Here is a 20,872-nt window from a genome sequence, read left to right as displayed (position 1 = left end):
AGTCTTCTCACTATACTGTACCCGGAAGGGTTTGACTGTGTGACCGGAAGATCGAATATGATATGAGATATATGCTTTATGTGTGATAAGTTAATCGTTATATGTGCCATGTATGATATGCTTGATATGGGCCGGAAGGCATTATGTTATGAGCCGGAAGGCATTATGTTATGGGCCGGAAGGCGAATATGATATGGGCCGGAAGGCGTGGTAATATGGACCGTAAGGTTGGCGTGGGTAGGACCGGAAGGTTTACCCATTCGGGACGGAAGTCCCCTGAAACACATGGACCGAAAGGTCAGGGCCTGGAAAGGCGTATGTGCGTAGGTTGTATTTTGGGGAACTCACTAAGCATTTATGCTTACAATTGTTGTGTTATGTGTTTCAGGTACTAGCGAGGACCGTGGGAAGGCGCCGGCGTGATCGTACACACACTTGGGGGAAAACTATTTTGTGATCTTTGTTTATGTAATTGGTCATGACAGTTTTATTTACATTGGAACTTAAATTATTACTCGATGTTTGATGTTTGTAAAAATGATAAAAAAAAAAAAAATTAAAATGTACGTCGTTACACAAAGATTCTATCTGCAAGGTGCCTGCTTCAATCCATAAATGGATTTCTTGAGCTTACACACTCTATTAGGGTACTCTGTACTGACAAAACCCACTAAATGACAAGTGTAAACTGCCTCAGCCAAACTTCCATTAAGGAAGGCGGTTTTGACATCCATTTTCCGTATTTCATAATCATGAAATGCAGCAATGGCTAACAGAACCCTAATGGACTTAATCTTTGCTACTGGTGAAAAGATCTCATCATAATTAACTCCCGGAGTTTGAGAAAATCCCTTTTACAACCAGTCGCGCCTTATATGTGTGTACATTACCATCCATGTTGGTCTTCTTCTTGAAGATCCACTTGCACCCAACTATCTTACGACCTGGTACATTGTCAACCAAGTTCCAAACTTGATTGTCATACATGGACTGTATCTCGTTATCCATTGCCTCTTTCCATTTAGCATACTCGGGGACTACCATGGCTTCTGCATAGTTGTTAGGTTCATCCAGACTTACCAGTGTCTCATCATTGATAAGTGTCTCACCTTCTGCGGTAATATGGATACCATAGTAGTGCTCAGGTGCATTCCTAACCCTTGTGGAACGCCTCAGAGAAACAGACATGTCAGTTGGCCCACCAGGAGTTTCCTCCTCAGGTTGAGTGCTAGAGTTTGAAGTTCCTTCACCACTTGACTCTTGAATTTCTTAAAGGTTAATTTGCCTCCCACTATTTCCTTAGCTTATAAACTCTCTCTCTCTCTCTCTCTCTCTCTCTCTCTCTCTCTCTCTTTCTCTCTCTCTCTCTCTCAAGACACCCATCATTGCTACAATGACCACATTCTCACTAGGTCTGTAGAAGAGGTAACTAAAGGATTTTTGTGGGTAGCCGATGAAAATACACCGCTCACTTCGTGGTTCGAGCTTATCATGACTCTCGCGTCTGATGAAAGCCTCACAACCCCAAATCTTGATGTGATCTAGTTTGGGAACTTTACCAGTCCACATCTCATGAGGAGTTTTGGCAAATTTCTTTGTAGGGATCAGATTAAGGATATGGGTGGCAGTCTCTAAGGCATACCCAAAAATCATATTGGTAGCAAAGCTCGACTCATCATGGAACGAACCATATCCAACAAGGTTCGATTAAGACTCTCAACCACACCATTCAAATGTGGTGTCCTAGGAAGTGTCAATTGTGAGATAATCTCACATTCCTTAAGATAGTCGAGGAACTTTGTACTAAGATACTCACCACCACAATCGGATCGAAGCATCTTAATGTTCCTGCCCAATTGATTCTCGACTTCCTGTTTAAACTTTTTAAACCTTTCAAAAGTCTCTTACTTATGCTTGATTAAATAGACATATCCATATCTACTATAATCATTAGTAAAAGTCAAATAATAATGATTAGCATCCCTTGTGGCAGATTTGAAGGGTCCATACACATCTGTGTGTACCAGATCCAACAAACCTTCACCCCTAGCACAAGAACCAGTGAAGGGTGACTTTTTCATTTATCCAAGTAAGCATGATTCACAACTATCATCTGACTTTACGTCAAATGACTCCAAGACTCCATCCTTTTGGAGTTGGCCTATGCATTTCTTGCTCACATGTCCAAGACAACAATGTCATAACGATGCTTTATCCAAGTTACTACTACTATAAGACTCAATACACAACACATTATTTCCTAGATTATCTACAACTGATATAGCTTCATGCACACCAGTACAAGGTAATGCTTTAAAATAAAGAGCATTATAAAAGAAAGCATTTATTCCACCAATTTCATTATCAAAAGAAAAGGTAAACCCTTGTTTGTACAAATCATGAAAGGAAATAATATTTCTTGCCATTTCTGGCGAATAACAACATTTATTCAAATCTAAAGTAAACCCACTACTTAGAAACAAAGAATAAACTCCAATCTTGGTGATAGGTGAAGCTTTCATATTCCCCATGTTCAAGTTTATCTTTCCAAGCTCCACATTTTCACTTCTTCTTAGTCCCTGCAAATTAGAACAGATATGAATACCACAACCGGTATCAAGGACCCAAGAGTTAGAATAGGGTGAGTTATTAGATAGAATAGTGTAAATACATGCATGGTTGGGTTTAACTTTCCCATCCTTCACATTTTTCCGGTACTTTGGGCAGTTCCACTTCCAATGTGACTTTTCATGGAAATAGAAGCATCCAACCTCTTTTAGGTCAGAAGAAGGAGTGACGAAACCTTTCTTGGTTCCACTTGAAGAGGATCCATCGAGGGTCTTACCCTTGGTACCCTTTTAAGAGCTCTTCCTCTTCTTCCCTCTACATTTCCCAATTGCCAGGACATGGGCTTAGGAGTAGGAGTGGTAACAACTGACTTACCTTTAAGACCTGTTTCTGTGGTCTTCAGGAGTCCTTGAAGTTTTCCAAGGGTGACTTATTCCTTATTCATGTGTTATGTCATGTGGAATTGATCATACCACGAGGGTAAGGAGTGTAAAATAATATCTATTGCAAGCTCCTTGCGGTAGTTCACATTAAGCTTCAGCAAACAATCCACATACCTTTGCATTTTCTGCATGTGGCTTGTGATGGATTCTCCATCCTCCATCTTGGTTGTTATCATGGAGGAGATTGTTTCATACCACTTTTCACACCTCAAAACCAGAACAGCGGAAACGTTCTGGGGTGGAGGATGTCATGTACGGTATCACAACAAAGCATAATAGTAAATAAGAAACAACATCATGTATTGCATTAATAATATAAATTTAATACAAGTGTGTTCTGTGTAGTTTATAAGACACCAAAAATATGAATCAACATATGAGAGGAGTCTTGAACATGCTCCATCTTCTCAAAACCTAGCATCGGTACCTGTCTACTGATGACCTAAGAATACAAGTTATTTTGAAAGAGTTTATCAGCTTTAAAGCTGGTGAGTTCATAAGCATTTTAGTGTCATTGTTGTAGTAAATGTTTGTATCTCCTAGAAAATCCTATACTAAAAGTAGCCTTCTACCGAGGCCCAAATGTTTTGAATGTTTGTTTCTTGTAAAAGTATGTAATTTTCCCAAGTGTGACTATCATTATCAAAATATAGTTTTTACATTACCGTTTATGTGAGAAGATCACAATGTGAATGCAATGGGAAAATAATAAAGTACTGTATTGTTGTATATATAGTAACTATTGTTGCACTATCTACCTTGAAACTGATTGTTAATTAAGGTATAATGTGATATGATTGTAACCATACTTGATCGACTAGTAAAACACGATGCTCAAAGACGTCGAAATGGTATGACATTCGTCACCCGTAGACCTGCAGGTCCCACTGTAGCTAGCAGTATGGTGTAGGACAGTCAGTCCCGTATAGATCTATACACAAATTCACGCTCTCCCTCCAGTAGACTATGGTTACAAAACGAGACACAGCAGTGATGCGATGCCCCAAAGTAGTGGCTCACATTTATGTTATAGTGTTCTTCTATATGTATTGTATGTACTAGTGTAGTGTATGTTCTCTCTCTCTAGTATGTAGTATTTTCTCTAGTGTATACTTTGTAATATGTATTGTTTCTCATTATAGTATTGTCTATCTGTTTCTCTTTATAGTGAGTATTGTTTCTCGTTATAGTATTCTCTATTTGTTTCTCTTCATTGTGAATTTTTTTTCTCATTATAGTATATATTGACTCATGTATGAACTGACTCTTTGTATGTTTCATTGTACTAGAAATAATGAGTAGTGACTTCCTAAACTATATCTATTATAGTTTACTAGTAGAGTTCTTTGTATGACTGAGTGTGTTGAACTGAGATAAAAGCTTTTATTTCTATACATATATACATAATATATAACTAAGGATCAAACGACCCTCGGACAAACAAAAAGGTACTCTAAGTCCACAACCAAACAAGGAACAGGAAATAAAGTGAGTTATCAGTCCTAAGTCCTTCAAACCTTACTTATATAGCTATATCTATATCGACATGTTGTAACAATATATAAGTTTGAAAAGAGTTTAGCATGTAAAAGAGTTTGATAAACATTTTGAAGTATTTGAAATCCATAAGTTTGATAACTGTTTGAAAGTAATAGAAAATTTATCTGTTGGTTCTAGTTATTAATCACATGTGATTGATATACTAACTAGAATGTTTCAACTTGTATCCCCCCGCCCCCCATAAAATCATTTAAAGTCATTGAAAGGTATATTTAAGGGTATGCACTCACCTGTATTGAGTGGTTTGGATGAACGAGTGGTATAGGATGCTAGGTGTCAAGTGAAGACTTGAACACACACACGGATCCTATTTAGAATATAACGACACATATATGTATAATTAGTGTTTATACAACTAATTGTGCAAGGAAAGACACCCTAGGACATATAAAACACTTAGATTCAAGTGCTAGAAGTACCAAGGGTTGCATATAATGGGTGTATGGCCACACATTAGTGTTTACGGCCAAGTGGTGTGTTTCATGTGTGTTTACGGCCAGAGTATACGGCCCAAGATGGTGTAAGATCATACACTCATGGTGAAACATGCCATTGAGTGATTTAAAGTCCTATTAGGCATCTAGGAAGTGTGTCTTGACCAATACTTAACCTTAATGAAAGTTTAATGCCATTTTGGACCTTAAATAGGGTGTGTATGGCCACACAAGGAGTGTATGACTGTACACCCTTGATGATCATGAAAAAATGGTCAAAAGGGTATTTCAAGTCTCTATCTTGCATCCCCTAAGTGTCCTTGAGCATGTGCTAGCATAGAACATGAGTTTTGAGGCCATTAGCACTAAACAAAGGGGTGTACGGCCACTTGGGGTATGTATGGCCATAAACTCCTTATTGATCATGGTTTGGATGTTTTCTAAGGAGTAAATCTAGTAAGTAACAAGCATGAGGAGTGGTACTTACAATACAAAAGCCTTTACGGGTGTTGGAGGTCCAAAAACATAGTAGATGTGCTTGGTGTTCTTGGTGAACACCTGAATATCTAAACAAAATGAGTAATTTCATGGATGAAATGATAGATCCTTACTAGATAGTGTAATGAATCATCAAATTAAAGGAAGAAACACTTACAACTCGAAGATCTAGAAGCAAAATCGGATGATACTTGAGATAGAAGTTGATTTCTTGGCTTAAGAGTGTGAAAAGAGGCAAATGAAGGCTAAAATTCTCATTTATACATGAGAGAGAGTGTACGGCCAGAAGGGGGTGTACGGCCGTACACTCCTCAAGTTTGAGTGTTTGGCCGATTTTCGAAGTGTTGAACTTGTGGAACATATTTCTAAACCCTAACTTTGAAGGTACAAGACTTATAACACTCTAATTGACTCTAAACAATGCTAGAAGATATCATAAACGAGTCTGGCCTAGATTGATTTGAATAAGTGTACAAGATAGAAATTTTGGGTTGTCACACCGCTCTTGACGAGCACTCTGATGGTATATTTCCATCATATCTTGGTGCATCTCAAAAGGGTAGTAGTCCTCATAGGACTTCTGGAGTTCAACTGTCATGGTGGCCATCATGATGCTTGCCACTTTGGTGGCATCTCTTTCATGAGTCCGGAAGTCAGCGATCTCCTGGGGAGTAGCAATGGACTCATCGATCTCCTTTAGCTACTTATCGAGGATATATTCCTTGTCCTCGTAGCGAGTCACCATCCTGATGTTCCGGATCAAATCCATAAAGTTGGAACCATCGAAGATGACCCTCCCACATAGGTTCATGAGGGAAAAGGAGCCAATAGGGTTTGATCCAGAAGCAGTGTTGTTGGAAGACATATTAAAAGAAGAAAACAAGTTTAGTTTAGATATAAAGATAGTCCTTAATAAAACACCCAAATGTAATATTAAGTCTAGGATCCAATCACAATATATCATAACTAAGAAGAGGGATGTAGTAATCTAAGCTATAACATATTTGAAAGGTAGGTGAATGAACTTTTCAAAGGCATGTTTCAATCTCGAGTGTGCCCTCCAAGTTTTGTGACTGGGATACCAAGGATCACAAAATGAGGTGTGGAGTAACCATGCAAATAACTTGGTACCCTTAATGTGTATCACTCAATCGATGTGTCGGCTAACCACACGCGCTTCACCGACCTATAATAAACCTTAAGTCACCCTTTACCTACCTTGCAGTGTGCCGGTTAGCCATACACGCTCCACTAACGACATAAACAAAGCGTAAAGTGTAATTTCATGGATTAGCACCATATTCACATTTTCCTAAAGTAACTAAGATTGGGAATGTAATAAAAACATTTAGTTACTTTATAATAATCATTATACTTTTAATGAGAATTTTATAAGTCCTTGTCCTACTCGTTTGGCTAACGACCCTCCACCGATCAAGGAAGCAGTGGGTGAGAGTGGACACCCATTAAGCTGTCATTTTATAGGCAGCAACCTTATACCCCCCTTATAGATCGGCTTCGTGAATGAGGCCTACTGATGGTAAGACGACTTGATCTTTTATATATATATATATATATATATATATATATATATATATATATATATGTGTGTGTTCAGGTTCATTAGAGACGATGCTAATTTTGTTAGACCATGAGACCAAATCTAAAAATAATTTTAAAATGAAAATTTTAATTATTATTTTTGGAACTTTATTTAACTAAAAAAATTACTGTTTTTTTTTTTTAAATACTTGAAATATTGTAATAGAATATTACACTGTACATATTCTAATATGATTTTTAGAATGTTTAGAATATTCTGCTAGATTTGGCAGATATGTAGAATATTTTAAATATTCTACTAAAATATGTAAAAATGTATTTTATTTTATTTTTATTTTTTTGGAACATATATATTCCGAAAATAATATTGGAAACAAAAATTCGAAAATTTTCAATTATTTTGCATTTTAAAAATGTTTTTGTTTTATCTAATAAATGAGTGGCTAGGATTGTGTCTCACGATCTCATAAAATTAGGCCGTCTCACATGAACCTAACCCTATATATATATATATATATATATATATATATATATATATATATATATATATATATATATATATATATATATTAGCTTATAATATCATAAAGTATAAGGGTTGATTTTTAACAAAACTCTTCAATTCATAACTTATGAGTTATTAATATGAAGACTCTTTATTTTTGTAACTTATGTGTTCTTTTAATGGATTTAATACAGAGTGACTTTTGGTTATCCATAACTTGAGGACAAGTTATGGAATCCATTAAAACACATAAAGATCATGAATGAAGCATTAAACAAGTAATTCCTATGATCTATCAAGAACTCATAAGAACATATGAACACATATAATCATGTAATTTTGATATTAGCCCTTGAAAATTAATTAGAACAACAATTACACCATCTAAAACAAGTTTTAAAACACCAAAACTGAATCGCCAAGTTGGTTGAAGTTTCACTTGGACTCGTCAAGTCCCCTATGCAGATAGCTCAAAAATTCGATTTTTTACACTATTTTGCATCAAGTATTAACAATCAAGCCTAGGCTCTGATACCACTAATGGGTTTTGAGCATTCTAACACCCCTAAGTGTATATGCAACCCTAGAAAATGTAGGATCTATGTTTGTCTAAAATACATGCAAAATATGATTTTCAAGGTTCATAATCCTATCTAGCATACATGGGGAACTTTTAACATAAAATATGGCTAGCATTACATACCTTGTAGTTGATTTGATTCCTTGAAAACCTTGAGAGCCTAGCACCCCAAGTGTGTTGCCTCAAATGTTTCACACAACACCAAATGCTCTTGGAATAAACTTTGAGAGAGAATGTCACACTTAGAAATCGGCTTGCCCTCTACTATGCTTCTAGTGCCGATTTTGGTGAGCTTCATATCCTTTATATAGTGTGTTACAATTAGGGTTACAACATGTAAACCTTAATGTAACATGGATCTTCATTTCCATGACCCATGGGTTTGTAACTCCCATGGAGCATCCTATGGACCTTAGCGCAACTTGATAATCCATGGAGCATTTAGCCCACTATACAAGTTATGGATGATTTACATAATCAACCCATATATTTAATTAGTCTTCTTTTGATCACTTAATTAATTCAAAATTAATTCTTGATCAATACTAATTGAATAATACTATTAATATATTAGAACTTATAATATATTAATAAACCACAAGTGTTATTTCTCTCATTTAGTCTATCAAAATGCATAATGCCATGCAACCCAAATGGACAATGCTAAACCGGGTCAAGTACATACCAGGAACAGTTATGGACTTAGACAATTTATCCAACATTGACATCTATCCTGATCGACACAAGAACCTCTAAACTCTGACTTCGTTGTCCTAACATGGGACAACCAGCTTCCATGATATCTCCTTATAAAAGCTTCTGATGCGATGACCACACTCATAATCCTAAAGACATGAACCTGGCTACAACTCCCTTACACTCGCATTCTGCCAAACCCATACACTCCTCAACCAACTCAAATTTCAATAATCGAACGAACTTACACTATAACTCCCTATAAACCCTTGCTAAACTAACATGTCGATCTGAATGTTGATCCTCCGAACAAGACCCTCAGTTCGCTCCCACCAAGGGCCCATATTAATAATGGATGACGACCTAAGTCCAGCTCGACAAGAAGTGCTCCAATCATGACTCTCAGTATAGAAAATGGCATATAATGACCCTCGATAATAATAACCACACAACGTTGAAGAAGCTATGATTCTTAGGTGGGGACTAACTAAACTGAAAATAATATCTTACACAGACAAACGTATGATCCATACCAATGATTATGTCGGCACGATGAAGGCTTAACCAATCCATACCAATGATTATGTCGAAACTTTTTATGGTGACCGGCATAAGGTCAATTTTGAACAAATGGTTGTCTAGAGTGAGAGTACACCCTATGTAAATATCATTAGCGCGCTCAACCTTTCTATTTGCCATTTCTACGATGTAAGAATCTCCTAGTGGTTGAGAATTTTGCTTAAGTATATGTTTGAATTGGTGACTTATGAAACTTCTTTCTGCCCCACTATCGAAAAGTACGCATGCATAAGAGTTATTCAGGAGGAATGTACCAGTAACCACAGAGGGATCCTTGACTGCTTCTCCCTGCCCTAAAGTTAGGACTCTCCCTACACCTCCAACATTAGGGGCTCGTGCCTTGGGGCAGTTCCTCCTGAAGTGTCCCGTTTCACCACATCCATAGCAGGTTTGGCTTGCTCCGGTGTTGGCGGTCGTAGCTACTTGAGCGGCGGGTTGAGTAGTCGCTCTACAGAATCGTGCGGTGTGTCCCTTCTTGTTGCAGTTATTGCAGTGTAACTCTCAACAAGCATCGTTATGGTGGTAGTTACACTTGTTGCACTTGGGAAGAGTTCCCGTATACTGTTTCGGCGGCACTGGAGCGACAGCAGTAGTGGCGGCACGGACAGCAACCATCTGTTGCTTTTTGGTGGGGTCCTGCATTGGTTGTTTCTTTTTATTGCCCCAGAACTTCCTCTTATTGTTTCCTCCTTTCGTTCGGTCGGTGGTGGTTATCACGGTACCACGGCTAGCCTTGTGATCTATGAGTTGTTGTGCCAATTCCTTGGCACTTTCAAAGGTAGTGGGTTTCGAGGCCAATACACTATCTTGAATCTGAGATGACAGCCCCCAGAGATATCGTTCCACCTTCTTCTCTTCTGGAATGACCATTGTTGGATAGAGAAGTGCTAGGTCGTTGAAACGGGCAGTATAAGTTTCAAGATTAGTGCCTGTCATTCTGAGGTTCCAAAGTTCTTCTTCAAGTTTTTGTATTTCGCCCCTCGGGCAGTATTCCTTTAACATTAAGGCTTTCAAATCCTCCCAGCTGATTGCGTTAGCTACTACAGGAGTAAGTGATTTAACTCGGCCATTCCACCAAGTAAGTGCTTTTCCAGTGAAAGTGAATGCCGCATACTTGACCTTGCTCGTTTCGGGACAAGCGCAGATTTCGAAAACTGCCTCGGTCCTTTCGAACCATTGCACCAGCGTGATGACGCCCCCGCTTCCATTGAAAGGGTCGGGTTTGCCATTCGTGAAGTCTTTGTAAGAGCACTCCCTCGTACACCCCGTGCTGTCCCCATGAATGGAATTGGTAGCTCCGGATCCAGAACCGCCAGAACCATTGGTTCCCATTTGCGACATTGCTGCCGCCACGGCTGCCATTACTGCAGCCTGGAACATCGCAGGATCAAACTGCGGAGGTGGTGGTGGAGGCGGCACTGTGTTGTTGGAAGGCCTTGGTCTTTTCCTTGGTGGCATGGTTCTGTCATAAAAAAATGACCAGTCGGTAAGACTTCAATAGTGATAACGAGTCGAGTGTTACTGGTTTCATCCCTCTTGTATTTTATCAAAACTTTATTATTCGTAAATTGTTTGTGTGATCAGGTTATGATGTATAGTGCCAAACATTCAATAAATAAAACACATGCCAAATTTCATTGATAACTTTTAGTACATAACGTTTAGAGGGAAAAGTTTGACCTCATAAGGGTCTACATTACATCGTTACAAAAGATAGTTTTGGCATTACAAAAGCCCTTTGAATAGTGTAATCACATAGTCGCAGGGTCGACCTACATACAAAGAGTAGCACCAACGCGTACTCATAAAATTTTACTACCAAGACGTGAGAATAGTAACGAGTTCTAATCACTGCGACCCTTCTTTGACGGAGGCTGCGATGATGTCGATGCACCCTGTAGTTCCGCCAATCTGCGTTCGGCTGCAACCATTCTCTCTTCGAGCACCATGTATCTTTCCCGATACTCTCTTGTTTATGCTTGATCTGCGAGAAGGTCTTGAATGAGTTGGTCTCTGTGGTGGGAGTCCCGTTCCAGGTCTCTGGTGCGATCAGTAGTAGACTGTACGATGGCGCTTAACTCCCGGACCTGATCGGTCGTCGTCCTACCACAATCATCCATACTTGCTATTCGTTGTATCGTGACGGGGAGAGCTCTGTCAGCCGGTCCACCATGAGTGAGATCATAGTAACCTCGTTGGTAGCCATATGGTGACCGCTGGTGTTGTTGTCGGCTCCATCTTTCGATCGTTGTTACCCAAGGGGGTTCAGGTCCGTTGTATCCAAAACGGTGCGCGGGTACCCTCGCGATGTAGGGAGGGTTGAATACTTCTAGTGGTTCCTCTGCTTCGTTCCCAAACATGACTATCTCATCACCTTCCTCTTCTTCCTCTTCGTCTTCCTCTTCTTCTTGGTCGTCTTCCTCTTCTTCTTCTTGTTCGTTTTCCTCCTCGGGCTCCTCTTCGGGATCCTCTTCGAGATCCTCCTCGGGATCCTCTTCGGGATCCTCCTTGGGATCCTCTTCGGGATCCTCCTCGGGCTCGTCATTGATCCATCCCGCGTTTCCCTGATTGGGAAAATAGGGGTCCCCGGGTATATGAAATCCTGCCATGTCGTCTGCACGAGAAACGGGGTTAAGAAGCACATATCGGAAAATAATAATCTGGCGCTATAGAAACGTACAAATACCCCTATAGTATTTTTAAATGTTTATATTTGGTTCTTAGCGTGTTCCTTATGGAGTGTAATTAGGTTATCAGATTTGTCGCTCATTACGACTATTCCTTAGTGTGCGTAAGTTACTTCTTTGACGGATATAGTTGATCAGGCTATATCCCTCCCGGAACTGATTACACATGCTAAGGCGTACTCATAATGTTCGACTCCTCCTCTTTCAATTTATGTTCTCCTAAGATATGACACCATGCTAGTATAGAATGCATGTAAGTATACTTTAAAACAAGAAATTATTTGTTTTCTAAAAGTACAACTCGTTAAAGCATTTTAAGAATCAGAGACTTTTAGTCCCAAATGTGTTTATAGTTTGTATATCTTATGTGGTTTGACATACTTAATTCATTATAAACCGCGCTCTGATACCAATCTGTCACAACCCCAAACCAAGGATGGCGGAAACGTCCGGGGGTGGAGGACTTCATGTATAGTATCATAACCACAATTTCAATAGTAATTTAAGCAAACACAACCAACATATATATAATTGAAAAAGTTACATCACTTGTATGAATTACATGATTCGAAATCAATTACAATATGTTGACAAAATATGAAAAGTTTGACGCCTTAACGTCCCATCCTCAAAAGCACTTGATTACCTGGTTAGTGTTTTCCTGAGAATACAAGTTGTTTGAAAAGTGTCAACACAAAGGTTGGTGAGTTCATAAGCTTTTATTATAAAACTTAGTAGAAGTCTTTCACATATAAATGTTGCGTTTGTTTCAGAAAAATCCGATATTTTCCTTAAAATCCGTATAATGTAGCCTTATAACCAACGACCAAAATGTATAAGAAATCATCCTTACTTAGTAGAAATGTCGTGAGTTTGAAATGATATGGAAAGTAAATTTTTAAATCAACCTAAAACCTACTTCGGTTTTATGAAATCCCGTAAACTTTATGAATTGTTATCTCCCTAGGTGAGCCGCTATAATCATACTGTGACTATGTGAACCTGCCACAACGTTTCTCAGGCGTTGGGAAAATGTAATGACATTTGTCACCCGTAGACCTGCAGGTCCCACTGTAGCTAGCAGCAAGGTGTGAGGTGTCAAACCCAATATAGATCTATATACAAGTATCACGTTCTCCCTCAAGGAGATTCTGATTATAACTACCAGGAATTATATCCCGCACTCAGACGTACGGGGAGAGAGAGAGTCTCACAACATAGGTTAACAAGTTTACGTGAAATGTGTGTGAATATAAATCTTTCTTGTATGAATGTACCCTTTTTGTACGAGTGTGTTGAGTGATGTATCATAAACTATACCTATTATAGTTTATCTAAAATGTATGTAATATGTATGAACTCTTTTATAGATATGTATTAGTGTTATGAATTTATCAAACTATACTTTTTATAGTTTAATATACGCGTTCCAAATGAATGAATAATATTTATTATGAATTACTTAGTTTCAGTTCATGATGACAAACTAACAAGGAAACACATTCAATAATTAGAACTCATGATTATACACTTTGCTCAACATAATACAAAGTGTTATGATATTTACATGTTGTTGGCTAACTTTAGCCATTCTGCCCTGTTTTGGAAAAATCATAGAAAAATCATACAAAGTCGAAAACTAGATCCGTAAATTCTGAGAGTTCAAAAAATGTGTCTAGTTTACTCATAATTTTTATCACGATTTTTAATGACCTCCAACCTGGGTGAATAAGTCCAAAATCACAGACTGGTCCGGATTATTGTTTGAAATGATAGGCAGTTTTGTAAAAATCACCATAAATTGTAGAAAAATCGTATGGAGATGTGCAAGTAGCCATTTTAAAGCTAAGAACTTGAACTATTTGCAACTTGTACAGTTTTGAAAACAAAAATGTTTAAGATGCCCAAAACAGTCCGTGAATGGAGTTGAACTTTTCTGATGAAGGCTGTTAGAAAATTTTAGTTATGTTCTTAGTGTTTTAGCTTGTATCCCCCCCTGAAAACTTGAGAAAACATGAAAATGTAGGGGTATGAACTCACCTTAAGTGATTTCAGTAGATGATTGTTGAAGAATGGAAGTGTTTAATCCAAGAACACTTGGAGATGCCTTGAAGATTTTCGAGAATCTAACATTATAGTTATGGAGTTTGTGTAAGAAATCAAAGATTTGAGTAGAATGAAGTGAAATAATAATAGGGAGGATGAATTTTTACTTACTAAGAGTGGAAGAACACTTGAAATCAGCCTTGAATCTCGAAATTTGTGTAGAAAGAGTTTGAGAGAAAAGTGGTGTTTGTTACTTAGTGGAATGAGAGCAATGAGAGAAAATGAGGAGAGTGGGTGTTTGTTCCAGCTCAAAAAACGTGGGAGTGAGTGTAATTTGAGTGTAAGGGACATTGAAGTGACATAGGTAAGGTGGGGAGGTATGGCTGGTCATAGAGTGGGTATTGCTTGTGTCATAAGTTAAGGCAAAGTCAACACTCCACCTTAAATAAATCCCCCATTAGATCTTTATTATTTAGATAATGATTTTCATAAAAATATGTTTAAATTATGAATACTTAGAGTTTATTATGTTAAAATATAATTTCTGGAGAAAATCCCGCTTTAAAATCACGAAAAACGGGCTCAAAATGTTAAAAATATCAAAAATGGGCTAAAAGTGACAAATTTCCGAAATCTGGCCGAGGTTCGGCCTTCTGATGCTGAAACCGAGAAGAGGAAGGGTAGAAACCGAGAGGGGAGAAGAGAGAGGGTAGGAACCGAGAGGGGGGAGGAGAGAACAGAGGGGCGCGAAGAGACAGAGAGGAGAGAAGGAGCAGAGACCGAGAGGAGGGAAGAGACAGAGAGGCGGAGCAGAGACCGAGCGACCAGAAAAGACCGAGAGAGGCAGAGACCGAGCGACCAGAAGAGACCGAGAGAGGCAGAGACCGAGGCTCGGTCTCGCATGCCTCAGCCACCAGAGGCTCGGTTCTGGTCCTAAGAGGCCTCTCTTCCCGGTTTCGGTTCCTAAAGCCTATTTTTCTCGTTTTCGCCTCGTTTTAAGCAGTTTTTGACCCGGTTAAGGGTCGGTATGACCCGAATGATTCCAAAAAGTTACGGGAAACTTTTGAGAGAGATTTGGGAGAGATTTCACCTACTTGGAGAGATTTGGGAGAGATTTGACATTCTTCGAGAGATTTCTCATACAAAGAGATATTTGAGAGAGATTTCACATACTTGAAGAGATTTGGGAGAGATTTGACATTCTTGGAGAGATTTCTCATACAAAGAGATATTTGAGAGAGATTTCACATGCTTGGAGGGATTTGGGAGAGATTTGACATTCTTGGAGAGATTTCTCATACAAAGGGATATTTGAGAGAGATTTCACATACTTGGAGGGATTTGGGAGAGATTTGACATTCTTAGAGAGATTTCTCATAAAAAGAGATATTTGAGAGAGATTTCACATACTTGGAGAGATTTGGGAGAGATTTGACATTCTTGGAGAGATTTCTCATACAAAGAGATATTTGAGAGAGATTTCACATACTTGGAGAGATTTGGGAGAGATTTGACATTCTTGGAGAGATTTCTCATACAAAGAGATATTTGAGAGAGATTTCAAGTGTGGTATTTGTGAGTGTTTGGCTCCGCTATGCAAGTTTCTTGAGCCCCGTTAAGTCATGATTAAGGATCCCACACACTCCCCATGAGTATGCAACATGGTTTTTATCAGTTTAGTTCATTGATTAGCACTAGGGCTTAGGAAATTTTAACACAAGACTTTTCTCAAGTGATGTTTTCCCATTAATATAGCAAGTTATACAGTATGAACATAACACAAACCCTAATACACAAGGTTTAATCGAGTTGACCGGCTAGACTTGATGACTTGACTTGACTCAAGATTGACGATTGTCACACTGATGGCCTCCTAAATGCAAATCTTGAGTCTTAGGCCTCTTCGTCTGGCCCATTGTGGCATGAATCTACTCCAGCCTGCGCTCCAATCGAAGATGAAACTAATTCTCTGTTTTCGGGCTCTAATACTCATCTCATTCAGGGTCTAGCACCCTGAAAAGCTCACAAAATCTCTAATGTCATCCCTCAACATGTCGTGATATATCGCCCTCTTCATCTCCTCGTCCACAGCATAATATAGAACCAACAAAGTCCTCTCTTGAAACTTGGCAGTGATCTCTGCCACAATGAACATAGTCTAGAAAAGGTCCAGAAACTGCCTTGTCAGCTACTACACCTTAATCGCTGGTGCAAACCCCTCCTAAAATCTTATAACACACTCCTCACAAGACATGGTCATCACACCTACAAATCCTAATGCACGACCGACCTCTTCTCACCAATCATGACCTCGGTCTCTCAGAAGGAAGGATGAAAAACCCATATTCACCCCCTTAGGAAAGAAGCTCGTCCGCTGAGAATTATCCATTTCAGGGATCCAGCGGCGGCTAGCAATGGGTTCCGTAGCCCAAAAGAACTCCAGAGCTCCATAGGCCTTGAACTATCAAAAAGAGGGAATCCGTGCTCCGAACTGTCCTATCGTCATCTCGTCTTCGAAGTGTGACAACCCGAAACTTCTACCTGGTACACCTAGTCCGTTAATCTAAGTCAAACTCATTTTTGTTAACTCCTAGTGTTGTTTAAGGGTTTGTTTAAGTATCCTAAGGTTGAGTACAGTTGAGAATGAGATTACGAATGAGTCAACAAGTCATATAGGGACAAAACCAGGCCATACACCCTATATAAAGGGTATCCCCCTTTCCTTTCATTCCTTTAACATCCTGGCAGCACACAACACCATTTCTCTCAAGCTTCTTCAACCACAAACCCTCCCAAGGCTTCAAAAATGTGAGTAATCCATCCCTTAGCTTATTTTACTTGAAGAACCACTTAATCTAAGCCTAAAATCATTGAAGTCCATCATGTTCTTCATCCCTTTGAAGGAGTGCGGCCGCACACACATTTGTGTGGCAGCACACTCCTGTGTGCGACCACGCACACACCCTAGGACCACAAACCCATTTCTAAGACCCTAAACTTGTACTACAACTAAGTATGGACCTAGAACACTTCATGTATGCAAGTATGGACCTTGAAAACACCTCAAAGGCACCTTCCATCATGAGTGTATGGTCGTACACCCCTTGGTCGGCACACCCATGGCCGCACACACCTTTGAGGTGGCCATACACCCCCCTCATGCAATCCTTTAAGGTCCTAGCACTTAGTGTAAGTAGTCCCAAGTTCTTAGAGTGGTTCTCCATAACATTTAGTAGGGAAATACCATCATTTGACTCCTTTATGTGTGTCATTACATGTTAATTAGGATCAAATCGCATTCAAGGCTTCACTTGAACATCCCGCACTCCGTATCGATCCTTCATTCAAATCGTCCGAGGTGAGTTCATACCCCTACGCTTTTTCCGAGTTTTTCATGTTTTCAGGGGGAATACAAGCAAAAGTACAAGGAAACTTGTACTCAAAATATTATTGGTTTAATATAATTATATGCTCAGTATGCTTTTGATACGGAAAACAGTTTTACCAAACGATTAAGAAATCAACACGTAGAGATTTCACATGCCACGAGACTCGGATAATCCTTCGAGTAAGGGACTCATCCCTACAATGATTAGGACTCAAACAAGAGCTACGCAGTATGGTCAAATCCAACACTCTGAGATTATTCAAACCTAATAACATGTGACCTAACGTACTCATCTAATAGCTAACTCCCATCACTCCGAGCCCCACATAGCACAAAGCAAGCAGCATTCAGACAACAAGGAAACAAGCTCAAGCAATTCTATCCACATAACAGGAATTTGTACTAGCATGCGATATAAGCTCATGTAATCGGGCATAACCTAAGCAGGCTATCCTATCTCTGTCTAATCAACACTATCATGCAGCTCAAAAGCATATATAATAGGCACACAAGGCATCCTTCCGAGATCTTTAGTCCTAATCTATCATGTTGTTCTACTGAAAATGATAATCATAGCATAAACTTGTATGGGTACTTTGGGGAAAAACTTACTTGAGCTCGGTCGGTCGCGCACATCACACACCTTGTTCTTTCTTAAAACTTTTTAACTTAGCTTTTAGAAAACCATCTTTGTAAAAATCTTTTAATCCCTCAGTTTGAGTCCAAACATCCCCGAGGGTGTGTCTGAATCCCTCAAACCAGAGCTCTGATACCAACTTGTAACAACCCAAATTTCACATCCAAAAATTTCATTTTTAATTAATCTATTTGCAAAATATTTGTAAGTAACAATGTGAAATCATATCATCTCATAAACAATGTATCATGTCTAAAAATACTGAAAATAACATCATGTCAGAGTACAATCCCAGAATATCTCATAATGCGGAAGGTAACGAGAGTGTGTATGATGTGCAGCTACCGCGCCAGCTCCTTCCCCTTTGCTGAAGAGGTACCTGAAACCAAAACTGTAAACCGTAAGCACGAAGCTTAGTGAGTTCCCCCATCGTACCACATACCATACAATCATATAACATACATATTATCGGGCAATTCTACGGTGCCGACCTACCCGGTACGGCCATTCTAGGGTGCCGACCTACCCGTGTCAAGCCATTCTGGGGTGCTGACCTACCCATGTCAAGACATTCGGGGGTGCTGACCTACCCTTCGGTCCTAACAACCGAACCTCGGGGACTATTCCACCCCCCTACTACTACTATTGCATATATTATAACATAAACACACTAACAATATCTAGGGTGCCTGACCTACCCTTCGATCAGGGACTATTCCCCTCCTACTACCACTATCACATATAACATATCATGCCATCATATAAACATCTCATAACATACTGTCATACATATATGGGGTGCCTAACCTACCCTTCGATCCTAACAATCATCTAACATACAGCTCCTACTGGTGGGCCGGTATTGTAGTTGTAGACCCACCGCTACTGGAAGGTAACTCACCTCATAAGACTGACTACTGAAAAGCTGATCTGCAGATGTTTGATTGCTACTCCGGTGGTCCTCCGACTATAATTCCCATAAAACACTTAGTCAGACACTGATAACTGTTATTAGGGTAAAATGACTATTTTACCCCTTACCAAGTCAAAGTCAACTTCCAGTTGACCTGACTCGCCGAGTTGGGACTCCAACTCATCGAGTCCGTACCCTTCATCTTCCCTTCTTCACGCTTCTACTCTTCGAGTTTAGCAATAACTCAACGAGTTCTCCTTCTAAAACAACCTCGAATGAACCTTCATCCGACTCTTTGAGTTCATCCTCGTCCTACAAACAAGTCTTGTCCTTAACACGCCGAGTCGTATGAACAACTCCTCGAGTTCATCTTTGAAAGTTGGGAGATTGCCTTGGACTCGCCGAATCTGCTCATGCACTCGTCTAGTCCTATGAACTCCAGGTCTATGGCTAAGTCAAATACGTTGGGTCACTCCCTTGGACCCTCTAAAACCCTTCTAACACTCAACTGGGTTCCTTTGAGCCCTACCAGAAAAGGGGAGTTAGGCCTCGGACTCGCCGAGTCGAGGTTGTTCAAGTCTCATTTCTCGATTTCTGATGTCAACACTTGTCCAAAAGATAGATCTAGGCTCCTAAGATCGATCTAGCACGTAAAGTTACAAACTTTATGTGCATGCATGGGAGAATAAGCTCAAAAGGCTCTAAAAGAAACTCTTAAAATGCATGGGGTTTCTAAGGCCCCAAAGTCGGCCACTTTATGTCTTATAGTCCCCTAAGGACCTTGGATCTGCAGTCTTAGCCTCAACCATGCTTGCACTCATAGTTGGTCACCAAAAATGGCTCCTTAAAGCCCTACTTCACTCCAAAAAGGGATCTAGAACATGAATGAGCAAGGTATAAACTTTATACCTCCAAAGAACTGTAGATGCAGCACAAACTCAGGATCTTCTAATTTCCACTTGGCTCTTCAAGCTTTTCCTTCCTTCTTGTGATCACAAACCACCAAAATCCACCAAAGAGGCCTTAGATCTTCACCAAAGACGATTAGGGTTTAATGTGAGGTGTTCTGAGAGCATAGGGGACGAGGGAGGCTGAATAAGATGTTTAAATAAGGTGCAAACCCTTGGATTAGGGTTTTATCCAGACAGGGTCTACTCGTCGAGTCTTGCTGCCGACTCGACGAGTCCGCCACTTATCCCCCAGGTCCAAGTCGCTTCTACTCGACGAGTTGGGCCTTCAACTCGCCGATTCCATTCCAAAATGTGAAAAATACTTGAATGAGATATATACCAGGAACCGGGTGCTACATATCACCAAACTACCAACCCACCGTAATTCTTATACATATCGTCGACGGCTCTATTAGGGCTAGAATCTCCCAAATCCCTCCAAGTAACAAAGATTATACATGATGTAGAACCCATTTGACGATTGGTTAGTGAGGAATGTAATTAATCAAGAAGTTTTTTATGTACACATGATTAAGAAGTGAGTCTAACTAATGTCTACGTACAAAACAAATTACCACATCTCCACTTTATATACTAGGGAATATATTTTTCATACAATGAACTATTCCTTTCTAACTATCACTCAACATTATAGAGCATTTCCTACTCCAACAATCTCCCTAAATGCTAGGAAATGACAAGGGTAATAAGCAGTGATAAAATGTGGAACATCCGACAGGCAGGCTCGCTGAGATATCTCGGAAAACTAAAGTTGTTATGATCTCGGGATCTGGGCAATAGAATCTCAGAAATTGTAAGTCTATT

Source organism: Lactuca saligna, chromosome 7 (assembly GCF_052625555.1).
Source record: "Lactuca saligna cultivar CGN05327 chromosome 7, ASM5262555v1, whole genome shotgun sequence".
Classification (NCBI taxonomy): domain Eukaryota; kingdom Viridiplantae; phylum Streptophyta; class Magnoliopsida; order Asterales; family Asteraceae; genus Lactuca; species Lactuca saligna.
The sequence above is the reverse complement of the archived record's forward strand: the minus strand, read 5'-3'. Positions refer to the sequence as shown.